Source organism: Panicum hallii, chromosome 7, assembly GCF_002211085.1.
Source record: "Panicum hallii strain FIL2 chromosome 7, PHallii_v3.1, whole genome shotgun sequence".
NCBI lineage: Eukaryota > Viridiplantae > Streptophyta > Magnoliopsida > Poales > Poaceae > Panicum > Panicum hallii.
In genome coordinates, this window is record NC_038048.1 from 32,175,294 (window position 1) to 32,200,222 (window position 24,929).

Below are 24,929 nucleotides of genomic sequence, written 5' to 3' on the forward strand. Positions count from 1 at the left end.
TGGATCATGGATAAGATCATCAACCTAAATTGAATGAGTTTTAGGCACCAGCCACATAGCCTCTCCTTAATACATTGTTCCCTTCGTCTGAAAAAGATACAATTCTAGTTTTATCCTAAATCAAACCACGTTTAATTTGATCAAATTTATAAAATTAATAAATATTTATATTCGATATGAATATTATTAAACTCACCATGAAATATGTTGTACGTAGTTAGGATACTTTGACTTTGCACAACTCTAAAATTACATTCTTTTCAGTGGCTTAATGCCACTTGACATTTGCTGCAACTCACACATACACACTATGTTTAAATATCTACATAACTAAAGTATTACATGTAAAAGCACGTTTGCCCGTGCATAACGGGGCAAAAAAAAACAAAGGGCGCAGGGACCGCAACGGCACGGCACATGTGCTCAGCCTGCCCCCATCTTCTTCGGCCCGGGCCCGTACAGCGCACCGGTCCAGTCAGTATCCCCGCCGCACGCCGCCGTCCTACCCCCTCCTACTCGTGCCCCGCACCTCGGCCGCCCACTACCAATCCCCCTCACGCCGGCCGTCGCGTACGCCCAGCATCCGTCCATGCTCCACCACCACCACCGGCCGGCCAGCCGTTCCGACAAGCCCCAATCATGCGAGGCACCCACACCCCCGGCCCGGACAGCTCACGCGCGCTGCCCGCCCCTGGCCTCGAGCAGGTCGACACATACACGAGCGCGTACACCATACACACAACACCACCCCGGCCCATCATCCCTGTCCCCCGTCCGTTCCGCCCCCCACTCGTGTGCTGCGCAGAAGCTCCAAAGCCCTCATGATGGCGGCACCAGCCAGCGCCAGCAGCGGCTGATCGGCCGAGCTCGGACGGACGGACAGGCGGGCAGGCAGCTCATCAATGGGTACGCCACTCGGGGCTCACCTCTCCTCTCCCATGCCGGCTCTTCTTCTTCCTCTTCTGCCTTTTCTTTTGGGTTCCCCTGCTTTTCCCCTGCGATCTCCAGGTTCCTGCTCAGTCGTGCCGCCATTCTTTGGGGGCAGCACATTGCCATCCATCCATTAGCTTGGTTTGGTTCTTGGCCCCTCGGAACTGTGTCTTCCTCGGTCTCCGCGAAAGCTGTTTCCTCCCCTCCCGTTTCTTTATCCCTTTGCCATTTTCAGCTTGCTAATCGAGCGCGTTTTACTCCATACCATCCATCCCCCACCCACTGTGATTTTCGGTTCTCTTTTTCGCGCATTTTCGAGACGATTCAGCTGCATCTTCAGTCGCCGGGTTCGTTGCTCTGTTCAAAGGCGAGAGGGGGGACGAATCTTGCTTCTCAAATCCCAATGGCCTCCTGTGCTTAACAAAGGTGTGTCTGCGAAGTGTGTGTGATGGTCACATCGACCCGCTTTCCTTTCGCTCGCCAGTTCTTGCTCCCCCTGCTTCTAATTCCTTCTTTTAAAGCTGCGTCGATTCCATCCTTTTCCGCTTTTGCTTTCGTTATCTCGCTTTCCCCTTTGATCGGTCTGACTGATGTGACGGTCTCTCATCATGAGCATCTCCCCCCTCTTCTTGACCGCATCAGCGGCCGGCGAGACCGAGCACTGACACAACCTGCATTGCCCTCTGCTTGTTCTTGGTTGCCCGGCAGGAGGAGCGGGAGGAGGCGAGAAGAATCCTGGGAGGCTGCAATGCCGAGGCGGGATTCGGAGGAGGGAGCTGCCGGCGACGACACTGCCGCGGCGGCGGCGGTGAGGCTGGCCAACAAGATCCGGAAGCGCCGCGCGGTGTCGTCGTCGGGGGCCTCGGACCCGGCGGCCGGGCGGAGGCTGCGGTCCAGGCGGCCCGCCGTGCTGCTGCCGCGGCGGCGGGCCGGCGCGGGCGGGGACATGTCGGAGTCGTCCCGGAGCCGGCATTGCCGTGGCGGCGCCGACGGCACGCGGCCGTCGGCGTCGGCGAGGAGGCTCGTCGACGCGTTCTGGCAGAATATGGACAGGGGTATGCTGCTTGAAGCGGACGCCGCGGCGGCGCGCCGGAGCTTGGTTCCCTGGAGCGGCGCGTCGACGGAGGTGGGTGCTGGCGCATTCGAGCAAATTGACGATTTGGTTGCGTTATTTGGGGGGCGTTTGTGGGTGACAAGTTGCTACCGACTGTCTTGTAATTCAGATGTCCAAGAGGTCAAGAAGCCGGAGCAAGATTTTGGAGGCGGATGGCAAGGGAAGCCGGCGCAACGGCCATGGCTGGTGGTTTTCGGCGGATATGATGAGCATTGGCAGTGCGATGGAGGTAATAAAACCAGAAATTGTTCTGCAGTTTGCTTTCACCATTAAAACATTTTTTTTCCTTTCATGAATATTCTGTTTGGTTTGTGCACTGTAGTTCACCGCAATTGGCATTTGGCAAAGCTCTGACTGTAGTGCTATTACAATTTGCAAAATCACAATAAGCTCAATTCAGTTGAAAATGGTTGCCAGAAACATCATTAAAACTTCTGTGCATCATATAGTCTGCGTATGTTGTGATATGGATGCCTTTGGAAGAACACCACCGCTGAGTTCCAAAGCTACTTTCTTGATTCAGTCATTATTGAAGTGGCTACCTGCAATATTTCACAAATTTAACCAAAATGGTAAACGAGAAAGTATATGCATAGGCTATGAGTTGTCCAGCTATGATCTCAAAACGTTAAGTCCTCAGCTTCTGATGATGCATAATAAACCAACTAATTGTAAGAAAAGAAATCTCTAGCTTTGGAAAGGTGATACCTTTTAACAAAGGGTCATTTGTCCCCTGGACACCCTAAAAGAGTGGTTTGGTCTCCAGGACATCAAACTCATCGATTTTGCCTGCAGCACACCCTGAATACTTGGACCTGTCTACACCACACCATTGCAAACAAAATAATAATTTCCACCTGAGATGAGCAGTAAAAAGACCACTTTACCCTCTCTTGTCCAACGCTAGCTTCGTCTGAATCTTTCTTTCCCTTCCACTGGCTGTGCATGGTCGCGATCACGCCTCCTACCTTCCGTGTGCCCTTTTGCTGGCGGCGTTCCTCTTGAGCGGCAACGTGAGCGAGCGTCGCATGGAGCGGCACGGTGCGACGCGGGGTGCAGGAGGGCAAAGGCGAGGGGAGGCCACTGCGTCCTGCTAGGTGGGTGCAAGTTCGAGCCCACCGCGGCTTGCTCGAGGGGGCCAGGCACGTCAACGAGGTTAGCCATTCAAAGAAGAAAGAGAGGGCTCAAATGGAGGAAATCGGCTTGGAGAGCACCAACGGAGGAGACCAGCTCGCGGTGCTCCATATCCAAGATGAGCAGCAGCCAGCAACGCAGAGGGTAGCGAGGAGACCAGAGCGCTGAGCTGTATCTGTCCTCCAGCTTAGAGGAAGAAGAAAGCCATGGACAACAAAGTCTTTTAACTCATCGTCTATCTTCCAAATTATTTGGTGTAGTGTCTTGTAGACAAAATTACAAAATCGCAGTGTCCATCAAACAAATTCGCCGAGTGAAGTGTGTTGTGGACTAAACCAGGTTTTCCCAGTGTCCTACAGACAGAAAACCCTTTGACAAATCCCAATGTAGTACACGAGTTGGTTTTGCTAATCTTATTATACTCTATTCCAAGGTTCTAAGGAAGAAGAAAAAAGTCTACATAACCCCCTAAAGTATTTGGGTTCGTCTACTTAACTGCCTCAACTATAAAATCGGGTACTGAATACCTTAAACTATTCAAAACCGTCTAAATAACCCCCTAGGTGGTTTTGAAGGGTGGTTTTGCTTAGGTGGCATGCTGACATGGATAAATTTGCGTAGGTAGCATGCATAATTTGTCTACAAAGTAGAACAAAACACTTTGAAACCAAATATTTGTGCCTTCTACTTTCAATATCATTACTCTCTCTTTGTCCGTTGTGGATGACCCACATGTCATTTGTCAAGTCACTGCCATGTCAGCATCAATATAAGGCGCCACATCATCAAAACCACCCTTCAAAACCGCCTAAGGGGTTATTTAAATGGTTTTGAATAGTTCAGGATGTACAATATCCGGTTTTATAGTTTAGGGGGTTAAGTAGACGAACCCTAATACTTCGGGGGGTTATGTAGACTTTTTCCAAGGAAGAATTATTATGACCACCTGAGAGTAGTAGTCTGAACAGTAGGCTGCATAGGAAGGTGCTAGCTGTTGAGTTCTGAAGCTATTTATGAATTTGAACAATGCCGACCTAGTTGTAACTTGTTTAGAAGGACAAGAAAAAAGAATGTGTTACTTCAGAAGGGCAAGAACTTTTCACACATCATTCATCGTTGTGCACCATCAGGGTCAAGTTGATTCTGTAAACATGAAAGCTTATCTAACTTGCAAAGCTATATAGTTTCTTGATTCAGTCATCATTTAAGTGATCTCTGCAAATTTGCAGTAATTTAACCCAAAAAGATAAAGTGTGATGTGTCTGAATAGTTTCTGAGTCTGAATTATCAAGCTATCCATGGTATTTAACATAAACCTAGCTAGTTGTAAGAATAAGGTATCTTGCACTTGAAAAAGGCAATATAACTTTTGACACCCAAGTTGGTTTCCATAAATTCAATATGCTATTCCAAGGCTCCAAGAAATCGTGTCTATGACCACCTACTGGTTGAGTTCTGAAGCTACTTATAAATCTAGAGAACGCCGACCTAGTTGCATGGAAAAAGGAATGTTTCACTCATAAAGGCGAAAACGTTTGACGCCTCATTGAGACGTAGGACACCTTTAAGTGCAAGTTGATTGTGTAAACATGAAAGCAGTGGAAACGCGAGGCACATTTCCAAGGAAGCATTTTGATATGCACATGCATCTCGTCCACTTCTGCAACTGGCTATGAACTAGCTTGTACCAGCTTAATTGTTTATTGTACTATGAAGTGACTCAATGATACTTTGTCCATTGATAGGCTGTTAGGGAGGATTAGTTATTAGTTATTGAGCAGTTGTTGCCTTTTAGGTGTACGGGGTATAAACACATTGGTTAAGAGTTGAACACTCTTGGAACCTTTTGGGAAAGCAAATTGGATGGTTGCAAGGTTGCTTGAAGCTAATATTCAATTAATTAGAAAATAATTCAAAGTGATGTTTGAGCACCATTGCAGCCTCAGAGATCTTTGATTATGTAGCTTACATGTGTTTCAGTTTTAGCTTCTTTTCCTTTTCCGGGGCAATGAATTCAGTTTTAGTCATGCTGCTTTTTCCTTTTGATAAGCAATATTTTTATGCAACTGATTTGTGCTTTCTTGGTGTTCTTTTATCAACTACGAATATGACTTAAGACATAATACTGGTATATTAATTTTACTGAATGTACAGTAAATTATGTTTATCTACCATAAGTGAGTTTATGAGGTTTTGAAAATCTAACAAACTTACTTGAATATGATGTATTTCTTCTTGCTTATCACCATCTAAACTTCGCGAAATGACAATCACTGAATCACTAATTGGTCAGTTAGGAAAATGTTCTGCTGAATTTGATCATTTCATATTAATACATCCATTTTTTTTTGTAAGAATGATAGTACTTGTCACTGAAGTTAAAAAGCTTTGTTAATCTTTTTTAGGTAGGTACATGCTCCCAAGATGATGTTTCAAGATGTCCTGAGGAGAAAACATTCAACCTGCAGGATCTGCACAACAGCTTGATTGCATCTAAAGAACTTGTCAAAGTACTAGCCCACATCTGGGGACCTGGAGAACTGAATCCGTCAACTGTCTCGCTCATTTCCGCACTTCGTTCTGAGCTTGATGTTGCTCGTGCTCATGTAAGGAGGTTTATCAGAGAACAAAAATCAGATGTCCACGAAATCGAGGGCTTAAAAAAGCAACTTACAGAAGAAATGGAATCTTGGAAGGTGAAGCAAAAGGAGAAGGTTGCAAATGCTCTCCAGTTCATAGTTTCGGAGCTGGGCAGTGAGAAGAAGTCAAGAAAAAGAGCAGAGAAAGCAAACAAGAAGCTAAGCATTGCCTTAGCCAACACTGAAGCCTCGCTGCAGGCAGCAACAAAAGAACTCGAGAGGGAAAAGAAATCTAAAGGAAAAGTTGAGAAGATCTGCAGCGAGCTCATCAGAGGCATCGACGAGGACAAGGCTGAGGTGGAGGCGCTGAAGAGAGAAACTGAGAAGGCACAAGAAGAGCTTCAGAAAGAGCGTGAGATGCTCCAGCTTGCGGATGAGTGGCGCGAACAGAGAGTTCAGATGAAGCTTCTGGAAGCACGGCTACAGTTTGAGGAGAAGAATGCAGCCGTTAATCAGCTGCGCGACGAGCTCCAAGCGTATCTGGATACTAGGAAAGAGCAGGAACCAGCAAATGATCCAATGCAATTGTCCCATGCATCTGAAACTGGCGCAGCTGCAGCTGATGCGGTTGCTTGCAGAAATGGTGGTGACTGCAGCGATGACAGCCAAGACGATGCATCAGAAGGCAGTGACATGCACTCGATTGAGCTGAATGTTGACGGCATCAGCAAGACCTACACATGGAGCTATACCCCTTCCTCAAAAGGCAGGCAGAGGCATGAATCCTTTTCGGATAGAGGGATGGATGGCGCCAATTCGTGCCGCCTAGAGCGAAGCTTTCGGGACATGGCCGAAGAATTGGAGGGAGACTGGGCAGAAGGGTGTAGCAACGGTATCCTGAACTTTGAGCATGATGAGGAGAGATATCAAGCAATCAAGAATCTAAGGGAGCAGATGCTGGCTGGATCAGGGTTCATCCTGTCCCAGGGAAGAGAAAAATGCTGAAAGGGAGTACTGTGGCTTGTAAGATAAATTAAAATGGAAAATGAATTTAAAAGCGTGTTATATAGGACCCTGCTATTCAAACCGAATGCCGCCGCCGCCGACTCCAATCGACCGACCCTCTTGTCGTGGCGCTTCTCGAGATTGAGCAGATGCTGCTCCCACTTGAGGTCGCTGTCGAAGAAACCCTTGTGGAGTTCGTCGAGGATGAGCTTGGTACTGGGATCCATGGCGCCCGCACATTTCTGGAGACGAGTATAGTGGTGATGATGCGGAGCGGAATTCAGGGTCTAGTCTTTGATACCAGGTGCTAGCTAGAAGGGGAATTGGGGATAGAATAGCAAGGAATAGGAGATCGGAGCAGGAATTCCTGAGGATGACAGATTGTCCAGAGGATTAGTTTTTGGTTTAATTCATACATACCTCTTCTCTCCTCGCTCATCTATCTTATACAGGTTCACGAGCACACAACTCACGCATGCAGCTCACACGCTTCCAGCCTCCAGCGGCCGCCGTGACGGGCTTCACCCATTCTGGGTCTTGCAAGCGCACATTGGGCCTCCTGAGTCTTGTGGTGCGTCGCGGCCCATCCATCCCATGCGTAGACTTGTCAACGCTAGTAGCTGACTGGATACTAACACACGATCACGATTTGCTCCCGCTGCCCCTTGGGTCCGGTCTTCCCGGGTTGGTAGCGGTTAATTTCCTCGGTTTTCTCCCGGTTTCGGTCTAAAAACCGCCTGGCGCTCCTCACCACCACCCGTCTCCGTGCTAGCCTCGCTCTCCCGCCGCCGGCCCCATCCATCCTCGCGAGGATAAGACCGGCAAACGATGCGGGGAGCCAGTTTTTTCTTTTTTTTTTTAATCCCACATTATTCCCGAAGGATTCTATTTGAAGAGCTTTGGTAACGAACCTGTTCGGCGCGTACCCGTTTGGCAAGGTTTTTTAAGGAGCCGACGAAGAAGTCGTTCAAAGAGCCCTGCTAAAGAGAACCTACTTGTGACGATGCGCAGGCACGGCCTGCATGCGTGCCACCATGGAGCAGCCAGGCGAGATGCCGTCTGGAATGGAGCACCGTGGCCTCCACGCACGTCAGTCTGGCTCGCACCGCCGCAGGTAGATCAGGCAAGGATGACCTCGGATCGAGATACGCCGCCACCGCCGGACCGGAAACTTCGACGCCAGGGACCGGAAGCCGTTTCTTCCTTTCCTTTCCAAACAAAAAAGCTGCAACAATTTTTTTTTTTCGTTACGAAACAAAAGCTGCGTGAAACCATGGAACGTGCTCACCCGCCTTGCTGCATGCACCCTGCTGGGCTAGCTACTGCCCGTACGGCTGCCGGAGCAGCGTTGCGTGGGGCGGAACGGCTGCCTAGAATCTACAGTTGCGCACCGACCGATCGGACCGGTTCGGGCGGCTCCGTCGGTGACACGCGCGACAGACGTGCAGGCCGGCCCTGCGCGGCACGCCACTGTTGCATGCCGGACACCGGGGCGCCGCTCTGAGGAAAAAAGGGAGCAGCACCACGCCAGATTCCCCTGCGTGCATGGCCGTATGCATGCTAACCGAAACAGCATGTAAAATACTTTTTACATTTAATTAATCTGCATCTTCATTCTGAAATTTAAAGGTCCGGATTTATCCAACCTCTTACCTCCTAGGAGGAGGTAACGGGAGTACCATAGCTTTTTTACTGCTCAAACTTAACAGGATCGGAGAACGGGCCCGACCGGCCGGCGCTCGCTCCCATCCATCATCAAGTTGGCTCGAATGATCTATCGATCGACGGCGCGGTGTTCCTGCTGTCGCCATCGATCCACTGGCTGCAGGAACGAGTGCTGAAAAGCAAGACGACGGATCACTGATTGGTTGCTTGAGGACCATCGAAACTGAGCTGCACGGCCATGCATGCATGCATGCATCAGTGGCACGGCCGGCGCCCTCGGTCGCGCGCGTCATGGCCCTGCCCGCCGGCCGGCAGGCAGGCAGGCCACGGGAGGGGTGTCCGGTCCGGGCACCCCATGCCGGTTAGTTGCTCGATTCTATTCGGTCCATGACCAGGCACCATGCGGCGGCCTCGCTTTTCAATTTTGCCGTTCCGGTGGGGATCGGAAGGGAAAGGTGCGGTGGGGATGGTAGGGGAGGGTCCGTCTGGAAGCGCGGTCAGGTGGCCGGAGCTGGGGGCGACACGGACGTCGCCGGGTGTCGCGCGCCGGGGAGCAGCCGCGTGTACTCCGTGGCCCCCCGATCGGTTCAGCCAGCCCGGGCCGGGGCCGCCGAATTATTGATCCGGTCCGCCCGCTCGCTGACGGTGACCGTGCACTTATAGTAGAAACTAACTTGGAATGCCCTACCTGTATCGCTTGGCTGTATCACGACAGATGGCACTGCTCCGTCTGCTCGTCTCACTGCTAAAAAGAGTCTGCAGGGCGGGTAAAAATGTAGTATCCGCCTCCACTTTTTGCAGCTAAAAATACGATTTTTAAGCGCGTCTAATGCGTCTGTCCCTAAAATTAATTTTTAAGGGTGGGTCACCCTTAAAAATCGATTTGTTGGGGGTGGGACACGGCATGATCCATCCTACGAATCGATTTTCAGAAAATAAAAAAATAAAAAAATCGAAAACAACAAAATAAAAAGAAATATACCCAGAGTTACAATCTTTTGACGAAATGTACACATTTGCATTACCCAGAGTTCGAACCGCATACCTCAAGTCTTGCACGTACCTCACCACACTACACAGTCACTTGTGACTCTATGCGATATGTTATTCTTTTATGTTAACTCTGAAAATAATTTGTAAGAGCGGATGATGCCATCACCCGCCCCGATAAATTGTTTCTAGGGGCGGATGATTGCCACCACACGTCGTTAAAAATATTTTTTAATTTTATTCCAAAAAATCATTTAAATCTTTTCTTATAGCAAAACAAATAAAAAAGTGAAACTTCTACGCTGTGGTTATTGTGAACTATAGATAAAAAATACGCCAAGTATATTTCAGTGTATATAAAGATTAATATTGTTGGTACAACTTGAGTTGTACGAGATATTATATAGTCATAGCCATACGTAGGTTCATAATAATTTTTTGGATAATTAAATAATTTTAAATAAAAAAGTTATCAACTACAAAGTTTCAGATCTAGTAATTCTCTACAATTTTAATATAAAGTTTGACTTCATCTGAGATCATATGAAAAAATTATAAATTTTTTTGCGTGGAACCATTTTTAGGGGCGGCTCATGCATCACCCACACCTAAAAATGTACTTTTAGAAACGGGTGACGTCATCAACCACCCCTAGAAATGCTATTTTTAGGGCCAGGTAACATCATCACCCGCCCCTAAAAATGCTATTTTTAGGGTCAGGTGACATCATCACCCACCCCTAAAAATGCTATTTTTAGAGGCGGGTGATGCCGTCACCCGCCCTTAAAAATAATGCCAATTTGCAGGGGCAGATGATGGCGTAACCCGGCTCTAAAAATATTTTTATAGCAACGGATCGGATGTTACAGTACCCCGCTCTATTTATAGAAACGGATTACCTTTTAATCTGTCTCTGGAAAAAATAACGTGTTGCTGTAGATCGTTTTTTACAGTGTCTCCCATTCAATATTGTTTCAGCGACGAAAAAAGACAAGACAAGGACGATATTGCTCCTGTCCCTCCCAAGTGTTGCCAGGCCAGGCATACTCTCCGTATTGCCATTGCCAACCGGAGCATCTTTGGTAGTTGGTACGGCACAAGACACAGGTGACAGGTCCATCGTCGCGAGCCCTGTAGCGTACCCAGAGGCCGGGGTTGGCCCGTCTGCGCTCGCATCTGCTGGTACGCCTGGTGTTCCCGTCGGCGGCCGGTGCAGGCATCATCAGCCATTCGTCAGGCCACGGACCGGGTCGGCGACTGGAAGCAATCAAATCGAACCGCCCCGGGCACGCACTGTGGCGTGCCATGCCAGCAGCACCAGCAGCACTCCAGCAGACTGCGCCGCGCCGGAGCAGGCTAGGAGCAGCGGCAACGTACTGGCGTTAGCCAGCCAGGAGTCCAGGCCCCGTCGGTCGCTGGGTGGCTGGCTACACGCGCGCTCCATGTGCCGGTCAGAGCCCGTCCACTGTGCAGTCTGTGCTCCGTCTGGCGCCTGCTCGCTTAGGCACGGGCACCCGACGGAATCGAATCAAGCAAGCGGCGCAACTGTTGGAGGAAAGGAAACGAGACAGGCGACGGCCGTGCCACCCCCCCCCCCCCCCCCCCCCCCCCGCGGCCTTTATGGGGAGGCATGGGCGCGAGATCCTAGGAACGACCTCGGAACAGCATGCATGTCCATCTAAAGGTGGCAGCGCTTACAAAATATTCGCGTATCCGCGGATAGTAAACCCGATGGGCGCGGATACGAGTTTATATTTATACCCGCGGACGCGGGTATTTAATCTTAAATTCGACGGATATCTGCTAACGGGTTTGAAAAAATAATATCCGTATCCACAAACCCACCAAACTCAATTTAGCGGCTGATATGTGGATCCTAAACTAACTTCATTTAGGATTTCACAGTTCACCTCATCTCCTCAGGCTCATTCCTTTCCTTCTCCCGCACCTAGCCGCCTCAACCAGTCACCCGAGCGTCCGCAGCCCGCTCTTCCCCATGTGCACCGCCGCCACCCCTCTCCTCCTCCTCCGGCCTGTGCGCCGCCTCGGTCGCCCTTCCCCCTCCTCCCCGTGCCGCCACCCGCCGCCCCTCTCCTCCTTCTCCGACCCATGCGCCGCCCCGGTCGCCCTTCCCCCTCCTCCCTGTGCTGCCGCCCGCCACCCCTCTCCTCCTCCTTCGGCCTGTGCGCCGCCCCGATCGCCACTTTCCCTGTGCCGCCGCCACTTTCTCTGCATGCAGATCGAAGGGCAAAAAATCAGGTTTGTTTTCCTCTTCTGCTCATCCGTACAATTGTTTAAGACAATTGTCTATTAGAATGCTCCTTATAGAGCTTCCTTGGAGTGCAGACCGTGCAATTCAGCAGTTTGGTAGAACCCATCGTTCTAATCAAACTTCTGCACCTGAATATAGGTATTATATGAACACGAAAATTTTCAGTCTGCTCATCTCTACTGTTTAAGATATTGCTTGTTAATGAAACTGGTCAAAATCAAGATCTTAGTGTAGTTCTGATTGTTCATGAGTTATTGATGATTCAAAATTCAGAGTCTTGTGGGCACAATAACTTAATTAAGCTTACGCACCTAAAACTAGCAAGGAGTGAGGAAATATTGGATGCGTACCTAAGACTAGCAAAGCCTCGTAGCCACTAAAATAATAACAATATTGACTATAATAATTTGTATATGTATTTTATATAGCATTCGATAAGATGGATAGGCTTTAAAATTTTGCAGATCAAGACATTTACGTACCAAGGAGCAAGTATACAAATCTTTGTTGGCCTAGCCTAATTCCTTTTTATTAAACGAAGCTAGCATGTTGCCAAAATAATATATTGACACAGAATGGATAAGAAATCATGAACTCACCACGTAGATGCTCAGTATGCTTGATTTGCATGAGAATGTTACTGCTATGCTAGATATACTTGGTCTTTTAGCTAGATATGCTTGGTCTTTTAGCTGCAGTGCATTGAATCACTGATGTACTGCTCTGAACATGTTAATTATTCTACAGTTGCAATGGCTAGTAGCTCCCAAGTTCCAGATTCCCAAGCATCAGGTGCTTTAGTGGCTGCGCTGACACAACAGAAGATAATGTTGTGCACATTTCGGATAGGGAGGAATAAGCTCCTACTGCTCCTGGTAAAAAGGAGGAAACTTTATTCTAAAGCGTGGAATGACTTCGTCCAAGTGTGTGTTGATGGAGAATGGAAGGCCAAATGTAATCATTGTGGCAAGAAACTTTCAGCCATCTCAAAGAATGGTACAACCCATTTGAAATCTTATCCTTTAAATAATAAGAAGTTAGGAGATAAAATTCAAAGTAATTTGCGGTTTGGAACCACTGAAAAAGGGGCAATGACTGTAGAAAACCATATGTTTGATCAAGAAGTAGCTAGGAAAGCTCTTTATACCCACTGTCCATTGTTGATCACTATGGTTTTCGTAAGTTTGTTAGTGCCTGCAACCTTTATTTAAAATGGGTACTAGAAACACTAGTAGAAGGGACATAATACATTTCTATGAGGGTGAGAAAAGAAAAGTTAGGATATTCTTGCAAAGGACCAATTGTCGCGTTGCTGTTACAACTGACTTTTGGACAGCTGATAATAAAAAAAGAGGCTATATGGCTATGACTGGACATTTTATTGATGACTCGTGGACGCTTAAAAGCTGCATTTTGAGGTGATTATCTTTTTTTCATAAATTGTTGCTTGCTGTTCAGATTTCAAATTTCTATAAATTATGAACTTTACGACTGAACTATTGCTTTGTTATGTGTAGGTTTATGTATGTGCCATGCCCCCATACCTCTGAAGTTATTTGTGATACATTGCACAAGTGCCTCCAGAGCTGGGATATTGATCGGAGGGTATCAACCGTGACGCTTGACGATTGTAGCACCAATGATAGTATGATTGGCTTAATGGAGACAAGGCTTGGTGCAGCTAATATTCCTTTGAGAGGTAAATGGCTGCATATGCGGTGCTACGCACACATTCTCAACCTCATCATCAAAGATGGCGTGGAAGTCATTGAAAGTGCCATTTCAAACATTTGAGACAGTATTGCTTATTGGGTTGCTACACCAAAGAGGTATGAAAAGTTTGAGAAAACAGCTTTAGATGAAAATGTTGAATTGGTCAAGAAGTTGCAACTAGATTGCAAAACTAGATGGAACTCAACCTATATCATGCTTAGAATTGCTATACCCTATAGGAAGATTTTTGAACGCTTGGATGAGCTTGATAGGAACTATATTTGTCCACCACCAAATGATTGAATATTTGCTTATAGTTTGGGAGAAATTAGGATTATTCTATGACCTCACTGAGTTATTTTCTAGACTAAATATGTGACAGCCAACCTTTTTTTCCCTAAAGGATGTGAGATTAAACTTAAGATCAAATCTTGGGAGCATGATGAGTATGAAATAATTAGAGAAATATCTGCTGCCATGATAGAAAAGTATGACAAGTATTGGACTGATATACATGGTATTATGGCTGTTGCTGTCATTCTCAATCCACGTCTTAAGATGACAATATTACATGCTTGCTATATTGCCCTTTTTGGTGAAGAACATGCTGAAATTTATATGACAGAGGCCCATGAATTGCTATCTGATTTGATAAAATAATACCATGTTAAAGAACAAGACTTTGTTAATACATCATCTAGTGGTGCTAGTTCTTCAGTTGATGCAACTGGTGTGTTGTCTATTTTTAAAACCCATGCTGCAAATAAGAAGACTACTAGCTTTGTTAGAAGTAAGAATGAGCTAGATCGCTATTTGGATGAAGAAACTCTTCCTCACGATGAGAATGAATATTTTGATATCCTTAGTTGGTGGAAGTTGGAGGGAACTCAGTACCCCACTTTGAGGCAAATTGCTCGTGACATCTTAGCTATTCCAATCACAACAGTAGCTTCTGAATCAGCTTTTAGCACTAGTAGAAGAGTTTTGAGTGAGCATCGTGTCGGTGTTTAACCGGCTGCCCACTGAGGGATATACCCAAGGTGGTAAGTTTTGGGTGAGGAGACGCCGAAATCAGAAACTCGAAGGTGCAAGGAACACAAAGCTTAGACAGGTTCGGAACGCAAGATGCGTAATACCCTACGTCCTGTGTGGTGGTTTGTATTGCCTTAGGTGTAGAATGATCTGGAGATCGTATTTTTAGAGGGGTCCCTGTCCTCCCTTATATATCTGAGAGGCCAGGGTTACAAAGATACTAACCAACACCAGCTAAGGAATCATACCAGAACATATCTCGAGTAGATTCCTCCTGCATCGGTTAGCTCTATCTCCTATTTAAACGGGATAAATAAGAGATAAACAAGATGAATAAGAGATAAGATTGACTTAATCTCTTAAACCTCTTTAAACTATGTTATGTACACAGCCCCATGACCTCGGGTCTGACACATCGCTGTGAGAGGATTTCTCCAGCCGGGTGGCAGAGTGCACCCACCTAATCCTAGCTTAGGATGAGTTTGGGGGAAGTCAAGAAATGCTCGATCTAGAGGCGTATGAACACAAGTAGCACACACGGGTTTAGAGTGGTTCAAGCCGCCGGAGCGTAATACCCTACGTCCACTGTGTGTTGTATTGTTTGTGAGTTTGTGAAACTTCTGAGAGTGTGAAAAACTTGTGTTCTAACGTGCGCGCTCTCCCTTTTATAGGCTCAAGTGGAGCGCGTACACTGAGCGAGGCCCCGACAGGTGGACCCGGTGACATATTAAATAACGTACACATCGGAGCCTTAAATGCCTCAGATCCGGAGATCTTCCTCATCAGCCTCCGTGCGTATCCTCCGTCTGGATATGGTCTTGTGTCGTCTTGCTAGCATAGGGTCTGCTGCCACTGACATGCATAGAGAGAGTCGTGCTGTCGATGCAGAGTCAGCTCCCGCTGATAGGCGAAGGGGCTATACTGACCTGCCGTGATGTAGCCTTTGCGCACTGTAGCAGCACGTTGTGGCCTTCCTGCATTAGGTTATAATAACTCTTTGCACACACGCGTGGCGCTATGATGTGACCATACGTCCCTCGCTCATGCACGCGGCGCTGTGATGTGACGCACCGCCTCGGTAACTGGCGGGCTTACCGTGATGTCACCCATACCTGCCCAACGTGTCAGAGGGCAGCCCATGCCCTGTCTTGAGTGTGCGCACCCCAACCACCCACATTTAATGAGGTAGTTGGGCTGGCTTCTCATAGAAGGTTGGAATCCACCGGACACGTGGCGGTGCTGGTTAAGCGGCTGCTTCCTCAGGGGCACGTGAACGGCACCGGACCCCCTTCCACGTGGGATGGGAGGTCCGGGTCCCCCTGGTTGGCCCAGGCGCTCAGGCCTCATGGGGGTCCGGCTTCCACACGTGGGGGCCCAAGACAATCCCGCGGTGGTCCGAACCCGTGGTAACTGTTCCTGAGCACTTCGTCCTTACGGGCACGTGGAGGCGCCGGACCTGCTGGTGGTGGGGGGAGGTCCAGAGACCGTGCCCCCAGTTGTCAGGTCCGGGCCGTACGCCATGTCGCCCAGAAGCTTAGTATGAGGTTACGGATAACCTCGCGCCCCTCGGGCTGGATAAACTAGTAGGAGGTACCCCTGTTTGTATGTACCGACAGAGGCCCCCGAGCCCACCTCGGGTGAGGTACGAACCCGCAGGTGGGGCCATAATCTTGTGTTGCGCTAGGTGGACTGCTTGCTCCTATTGCAAAAGGGGCAAGAAGGACTTTCTCCTCCGGCGAGATCTCCGAGGCGTCGTCCACTGCCCGCGTTCAGCGCGCCTGACAGTTTGGCTTCCGTCTTATCTGTGCACCTCCTACTGTAGTGGTGGTTCAGATTCCACCTTTTCCTCCCGCCTCCAGCGACCACGCCTATGACTGGCGGGCCCGGGCCCACCGGTCATAGGGGGTAAGAGGCGGGCGCTTGGTGTGATTGACTCTTCGAGTTCCCCTCGGTCGCCGTGGAGTTCAAAGGGGGAACAGCCTTATTTAACGGCATGCGCCGTAGGGATTGGCTACCTTTTCGCACTTGCCTTCTCCAGACGCTACAGCGCCCTTTCGTCTTCTCTCGCACTTTTGCGATTTGCTCTTTGCGCCTGGTGCTTTCTTCCCTTCCTGCTTCCGCATGATCCTTACCCTCGCATCTGCGGCAATCTCCACCATGTCTCCTCTCACCCATCCCCACCGCTTCCAGCAACAAGAACAGCTCGACTTGGTGCGCCACCTCCTTGGTTGGACCGCGCCTGAACATGCCAGGAAGATCCGGGCAGGTTCGAGTTCCCTTAACGACCTGGTCGCCGGGGAATTCATCCTCTTCAACTCTTACATCACCTGCGGGCTAGCCCCTTGGATCTCCTCCTTCTTCCTTTTGCTTCTGGAGGAATTCGGGCTTCACCTGCAGCACCTCACCCCCCACTCCATCCTCCTCGTGTCGGTGTTCGTCCACTTCAAGGAGATGTTCGTGGGAGTTTGCCCCACGCATCACCATCTTCAAGCACTTCTACGCCCTGGTCGGGTCTGGGAGGAGCGGGTGCGCCATTGGCGCCTACTACTTCCAGCTGCGGCATGGGATGTCCAGCTCCTACATCAGCGCCTTCTCCAGCGCCAAGTGGGAGGACTGGCGCACGGACTGGATCATCGCCATGACCAACGCCAACGATCGCCTCGAGCTGCCGACCGGAGGGCCCCTCCTCAACCGCAACAGCTGGAAAGCCAGGCCATCCCTACCGGCAGAGCTCAACCCAGTACTGGACCGGGTCAAGGTTCTGACGAGGGGCGGCCTTACATCAATGATGGTGCTGGGCGACTTCCTGAGGCACCGCATCACTCCCCTGCAACAGCGATCCAGGATGGCCTGCATGTTCACCGGAGTGAACGATTGCAGCAGGATCGAGCGCAGGGCCGGCATGGATCTGTCCGACGCGGAGCTGGAGGTCCTGATTCGGGGGATGACCGGCGAGGCGTATGCCCCGGAGCTGCTGGTGCTCCCGAGGGGGTCAAGGCTCTGTGTGAAAACCAGGGGATACGGATGGCGATCCTGGCATCACTGCCTACCCTCGACAGCGATGGCCTGGCGGTCCAGCAGGTGAGGGGTGACCCCAACAGCGGCATCCAGATCCCTGGCGCCTCCCCTGACAGCTCCTGGTGCGCCAATCCAAGCCTCGGCCAGTCCAGCCACGGAGCCCCAGCACCCTCCGGTAGAGGAAAGGAGCTGGAGGCGGCCAGCTCTTGGAGTAGCAAGGACCGCGAGGAAGACAGGTCGCGGAGGCTCTGCCGCGGCGACGGATCCTTTATGGGGGAGCTGGCCCCCAAGCGCCAGAAGACGACGGAGTCGGGGGGGGGGGAGGAGGGCGAGTAGCTCCCAGACTTCGCCGCCGCCGCTGCCCCATCGCCAGCAGCAGCCGTAGGGGAGGCCTAAGGAGGCGCGGCAGTTTCCACCACAGCAGCGACCACCGCCACCGCCGCCTCAGCCCTCACAGTAGCGCAAGGCGCCGCCACCGCCACCACCCCAGTGGCAGCAGCAGGCCCCACCACCACCACCGCCACCCCAACAGCTGCAGCAGGCCCCGCCACCGCCACCGGAGACGCCGACGGTGGAGCCGCCCCGCCGGTCCCCTAGGGTGCCAGCCTCAGGGAGGAGGCAATCCCCGATCTTCTAGGCCAGATGGGGGGTGCGGAGCTCCACGTGAGTGGTTAACTCCCCTTGTCCTCTTTCTTTTTTTGTTTCTGTATCCTTATCTTGATGATGCTTGCTAGGACTACTCGCCCTGCCTCATCTTCTGCTTCCTCTGGCGACTCCTCCGTTGGCAGGTCCGGCCCCAGCAGGCTTCCTCCACAACCACTGCTGGGGGGTCGGCAGCTTCACCGACAGCACCTCCAGCCTCGCCCGCAGCGGCGGAGGTCCGGGCTGGAGTTCCGGTGGCTGAGGCCGCACCCTGAATGGAGGCAACCCCTCTAGCCACGGTGGGCGAAGAGGCTACTCCGGCAGCTTTAGCGGGAGCCACGGCAGGGGCGCCCTCCGTAGAGCCAGCTGCGGAGGAGGTCGCGGCGAAGACGCCAGTGGAGGTGGCAACTGCGGGGGCAGCTGCAGCAGAAGTCGCGGGAGTAGGTGACCGGAGACTCGACGTGGGCGCTCCCAGCTTCGGCCCCCAGTCCGTGTAGGGGGATGAGCCGGAGGTGGTGCATGGGAGGCACCTCCTTCCGAGCCCGGTGGAGGTCCCTCTTCCCCGCCTCCTGGTCAAGACCCAACGGGTGATGGAGGAGGCGGAAGCGGGCTTCCGGCGGGAGTGGGAGAAGCTGAAGGTGGAGCGTCTCCAGCTCTCTGACTGGGAGCACCATCTGGGGAACCGCATCCAGGTGGTGACCTCCCACGCCGTCGAGGAACGGGCCCAGCTCGAGCAGGAGCGCGAGGCCCTCCACGAGAAGATCCGTAGGACTTTTGACTGCGAGGTCGCGATTGCCTCCCGAGAGAGGGAGGTGGCCCGGAAGGAGAAGGAGGTGGAACTGAAGGAGCAGTCGGCTCGTCACACCATCGACACTGCCAAGGCTATGGCAAAGACGATTGATGACGAGCAGGCCGCCCTCAACCATCGAGAGCACAACTTGTCCCTCCGGGAGGTGGGTGTCAAGAAGGAGGAGGACTGCCTCTTTGCCCTCCGAATAGACCTGGAGGCCCGGACCCGAGCCCTCGAGGGCCAGCGACTACGCCAGGAAGAGGAGAGCCGATCCCTCTCCCAACGGCGCGAGGCCCTCAAGCACCGGGAGCCCGAGGTAGAGGGGCTCCTGGCAGAGCAGCGCACCGGGGTCTAGCGGATTGCAAAGTAGGTCGGTGAAGCAAGTACCGCCCTGGAACCCCTTGGGCTAAGTCCCATCCAGGTTGCACAGGCCCCTTCTTCCATCGGCACCGTTCTTCCATCGGCACCGTTCTTCCGGCGCTGGACTCCACCGCCGAGCGTCTGCAACGTCTGGAATCCACTCTAGTTGCGCGCCTTGAGGCCGAAGGGTGGGAGCTTGCTCGGATGGTGGTAGACCACGTCCTGACCTGCTTCCGGAGCCATGACCCCGCCATCTCCTTAACTCCAGTCCTGGAGGGCCCCGTACCAGAAGCGGAGGCCGCCGCCCGGGAGGGAGTACAAGAGGCGGTGAAGATCATGCCCTCCCGTTTCAAGCACAACGTGGAGCCAGACCTGTAAAAGGAGAAGGCCCCTCCGGACTGCCGAAGGAATAGGAGTAGTTTTTGTTATTTTTGTGCACATTATAAGTAATGTAATATTCTATGTACGATATGTAATATAAAAACTTAGCTGTTTTTCCATTTGCTTGTTCTTCTTCTGTCATGTGCTCTCTGACTCCGAGGTCCATTGGCCCCTGGGAGGTAGTCGCAAGGGATCGTAGTCGTCTTACTCCTAAAATGTTGGAAGCTTTGATGTGTGGCAAAAGTTGGCTTCGTCATACTCTCAAAGGTACTGTTATACTGTACTAGAATATATTTTTGATATAAGATCTATAAATTGTAGCTACTAATGTATGTGAAACTTGTTTGTAGATGACGGTGATGGAAAGGTCAATAGCTTCTGGTCATGTCTTGGAGACATTCAAGAAGAAATGAAGGCAGATTCTTGCATCACTACTACCGATTCCGACTAATCAGTTATAATATTTGCTTGGCTCAATTGGACTTTTTATACCAACCTGATTTACACCGGCTCAAGTACGCAAGTCCTCTCTCAAGGGCTCTAACGTACTTCAAACGGTGTAACTCGGCCTGTCGGGTAACGTCCCGATAAACCACCGAATGCAGGATCAAATAAGGTACCCCGCACGAAGGCGAGTCTAGAGATATAGTCGCCATCATATTTTACATCACAGGCATTTATATTACAAGCATTTTCAAAAGTAGCATAAGTTCCAAACTGATGGAAATTATTACAAACTAGTTTAAAGTTTCACGTTCACGGCAGCGGAATGTAAAATACGACAACTATACACGTCGCCAATACGGACATCATGCTAAGCTCTGGCATGACATCACTTGGTATGATCAGTGTTGGCCGGGGACGGGTCCCATTCCACGGACCAACCGTCGGACAGAGCATAGGGCCAAGGCATGGGAAGGGTAGGGTCTTCAGGGACATTACCTGAAATAAAATCATATTGCAAGGCTGAGTACCCTAATATTCAGCAAGGCTTACCCGGAATTAGGTATACTTAGCCATAACTAGACCATGAAGGCTTTAATAGGGTTTTAGGTTTTGTCTCAGCTGAAAAGCAATAAAGAGTAGGTCCTTAATTTCATATTTTAGCTTTCAGGTACTAGTTCCTTTAACCATTCTAGGTAAGCACTTGTAACTACTCAAGCAAGGTAGAGCCTTTTTAAAGCATACCTCAGTATTACTCATCATAAGATTGCTCTTGTTACTCTCTGTAGCAGAAGTATTAAGCAGTCTCAATCTCCGCGAGAAACGGATGATTCTGAATCGAATTTCAACCCTTGCAAGGTAAACCTAACTCACACGCTTGAAACACCGATAGGTGTTCCGAAGCAACCGTTTACCTTTCATTCCGGATCGTGGAACAATGCCACCACAAGCGATTGCAGGAACATACACACATCCAATGTGCAGGACATACGTCTACAGCGCGACTGTATGATCGTATTCCCGTCTGCTCTGCAGAACGTACTCCCACCCGTCGGTGCGTGTAAACATAAAATAAAAGTCGAGTGGTGCGGGACGAGAATACTTCCCGGGCCGATTGGTTACTAGGCTTACCGCTTATCATATTTCACGGCATGTGGCTAGTACTTTCAAACGCTTAACACCACTACCACACACTGCGACCTTAACCAAATTCATCAATACAGACGGGGTATCATTCCTTTCCATGATACTGCACGTAACCCCGTCCATCATCCTTATAGTGATTGCAGGATTGTAAGCAACCAATTCCTATATCGCGCGAGTGACAGGAAATCACTCGACTTCTACCGGTCCTATTAGCATAGCACTAGTCGGACTCAAGTTCTATTCAATACATAGGTACCTGACAATGTGCAACTATAGTTTTATTATAACTCCTATGAACTTAAATGCACAAGTAGACATAGGTAGATATATATATATATATATATATATATGAATTGTAGTGTTATAATGTAGTGGGTTTATGACCGGGGCTTGCCTTCACTGGAGAGGCTGGGGTCAGGGGCGTTAATAAATTCTTCCGAACTCCGGTTCGGGGCTTCAGTTAAATCTCCGATGACGTTCCCAGGGTCTTCAGAAATTTCCACTTCGGGTTTCGGGAGGATCTGATAATCTCCGTCTGCGAGAAGCGTCGAGTCTACATGTGATGTAAACAATGCAGTTTAGAAAATACATAGACTTTTATTCTATTTCACGATAAAGTTGCAATCCAACGAAAACATAGTTCACTTATCAAATATATCCTTCATTCTTCTACTGGGCAGTCATTTATCGAGTATAAACTAACCTAGTTAACTACACTAAACAACATGTTTAAGTTCATAAAATAACTAGGACTGGTTTCATTTTAACCGAATAGATATGATTTATAAACTATAAGCATCTGATCTTAAGATTAGGATCTGATGCTGCAAAAATTATAACAAACAGAATCAGAATTACCCTAAAATTTTCAAAACATTTTATGCAGTAAATAAATCAGAAGAATTATTTCAAATAGTTAACACCTAGAACATGTTTTATTTTTATAGAACAAACTACTATAGCACTAGGATTGAAACTTTTATCAGATACAGATAAAGCTATGTCTAAACCACTGTAAATTTATCAAGATTTTATCTTCACAGAAACTATGCCACAAAAATAAACAAAAACAGCACTAACAGATTAAGAGTTATTTATGACTGTAGATATGCACAAGATCTTGTTCTGATATTTTGTGAACAGGTTACACTACCCAAAGGCATCATTTTCTTTATGTTCATAACTTTTCATGAACTAGAATTATTGTTCATGAATTTCCTTTGAATCTAAGCTTAAATTCATTACTGAAGTTACACTAGGGTTCTGACACTCAAACTTTTATCTTGGATTATACATGCTGAAATAAAGATAAGATATAATTTTCAGCAATAAACATGAAGAGATGCATCTGGAATTAAATCAGAAAACTCTTATCAACATAAAGCAAAGTTATCTAAACATCCTAGCTAGAGGGCTGTGCTGAGCTTCCAAATTTTACACAACTCTACTTATGGCACATACATCTCAGGTTTCAAATTTGAGCATCAGCACTGCTATGGATCAAAAGATCTAACTAAAGTAACCATTATCTACTAATTTAATCACAGCATAATATACACATATTAATTTCATGATCATAATACAAAAGTTTTAGTATTTAACACAAGGATTCAAACCCAACTGGTTTGATATTTTTCTGAATTTTCTACAATTTACTACACATTTTTAAAGTTCACAGCTTTGAATTGGGGGGGCTCTGGAATCTTGCAGGAAGGCCCTTGGAACTTTTCCAATCATTTCAACTAGGCCCTTGGCTCGTCGGGGAAGAAGGGCAGGGACATCGCCGGCCAAATTCCGGTGAGGGGGGCGGCGGAGGGTGGAGAAGGACTGGCCCACGAGCATCAGGAGCTCAAGGCACGTCCAGGGGTGGGCTTGGGAGGCAGAGGGGGTGACCGGAGGTGGGGTTCCCACGGCGGCCGAGGCGGCAGCGAGGAGGGGCTCGTCGGCGAGGGGCTTCCCGGTGAGGAAGGTGGCCAAGCTCTGGTCCATTAGCTGCAGCAGGAGGAGAGGAAGCTACTGGGGTGGTTGGATTGGATAGAAAAGGGGCGGAGGGAGGGGCTCGACGGGAACAGAAACTCACCGGCGAGGAGGTAACGACGGCGAGGTGGTTCCGATGAGAATCCAACCACAAGGAGTGGCCTGGGAGTGTCAGTGGGGTGAGGGGGAGCTCCCCAGGGGGTCGTAGTGGGCAATGGGAGGCGGACGGTGATGGCCAACGGTGAACATAGGGTCGCCGGAGTGGAGGAAGGGGGCGGCGGGGGTGTTCGGTGCTCGGGGTGCGCGCGGCAAAGGAAAAGGGGAGGAATGGGAAGGGTTTGAGCCGAAGAAGCCCACGGGCAACTAACAATGAGTGAGGGGAGGGAGGAGGCGCCGGCATAAACCACGGCGGCGGCGTGGTGGCGCTCGGCGCGAGCTCGGGCAGGAGGGAAAAGTGGCGTGGCAAGCGCGGGGAGGCCACAAGCGAGGAGGCTAGGGCGGCGCTCGAGCTGGGGGCGACGCGTGCAAGTTTTCATGTAATGTAATGATGACTTGCATTCTTACACTTTAACCCCTGGTAAACTTGGGAAGTTACTTTTGTACTTCAAATAATTTGCATAAAAGGACTTGTACTTTTGTAAAATTATATAAATACCCTTATTTTCATAACTTTACTCAAATTTCACACCATTCAAAACATGCAAAACATTTTTCCTATTGGCTTGCTATATTTAACACCTAGGGTGTCAGAAACTCCCCCTAAAAGGAATCTCGTCCCGAGATTATAAGAATGATACAACGAGATGATAGATTCCTAAGAAATCTTGAGGAAGTCTAGGAAATTCTTTTGAAGATAGTCTTCGGTTTCTCAGGTAGCTTCTTCTTCAGTTTGATGATTCCACTAGGTCTTGAACATCCTGATTGTCGCTCTTCTGGTACTTCTTTCCTTGGTATCTAAGATTCTGATTGGATGCTCCTTATAAGAAAGATCGGGTTCGATGTTGATGGTTTGTGTATCAATGATTTCAGTAGGAATACTGATACATTTCTTCAGCTGAGATACATGGAAGACATTATGAATGGCTGCTGGCTGAGAAGGAAGTTCAAGTCGATAGGCTACAGATCCACAAATTTCAAGGATTTCAAAAGGACCAACGTAGCGAGGAGCGAGTTTGCCTTTGATACCAAATCGTTGAACACCTCGAGTAGGAGATACTCGCAGGTATACAAAATCACCTACTTTAAACTGTATTGGTTTCCTCCTTTTGTCTGCGTAGCTCTTTTGTCTTGATTGAGCTGCTTTTAGATTGTTCCGAATGATCTTTATCTTTTCTTCTACCTCAGTAACAAGATCAGGCCCAAAGATTTCACGTTCACCAATCAGAGACCAATTTAAAGGAGTTCTGCATTGACGACCATATAATGCTTCAAAAGGAGCCATTTTGAGACTCGACTGATAACTATTATTATAGGAGAATTCTGCTAGAGCTAAGCATTTGTCCCAATGCTTGTCGTACTGGATTACACAAGCTCGAAGCATATCTTCTAGGATTTGATTTATCCTTTCTGTTTGCCCATCTGTCTGCGGATGATATGCGGAGCTTCGGATTAACTTGGTTCCAAGAGTTTGTTGAAGTTGCTCCCAGAAACGAGCAACAAACTGTGCTCCACGATCAGAGATGATCGTTTTAGGTATTCCATGGAGACGGACGATCTGGTTTAGATAAATTTCAGCAT

The 24,929-nt window shown here is 49.1% G+C and overlaps 1 pseudogene; it reads left to right on the top strand.

Moving 5' to 3' along the window:
* The first annotated feature begins 437 nt into the window (after positions 1-437).
* LOC112899025 lies at positions 438-7,194 on the top strand (annotated as a pseudogene).
* Positions 7,195-24,929: the final 17,735 nt, after the last annotated feature.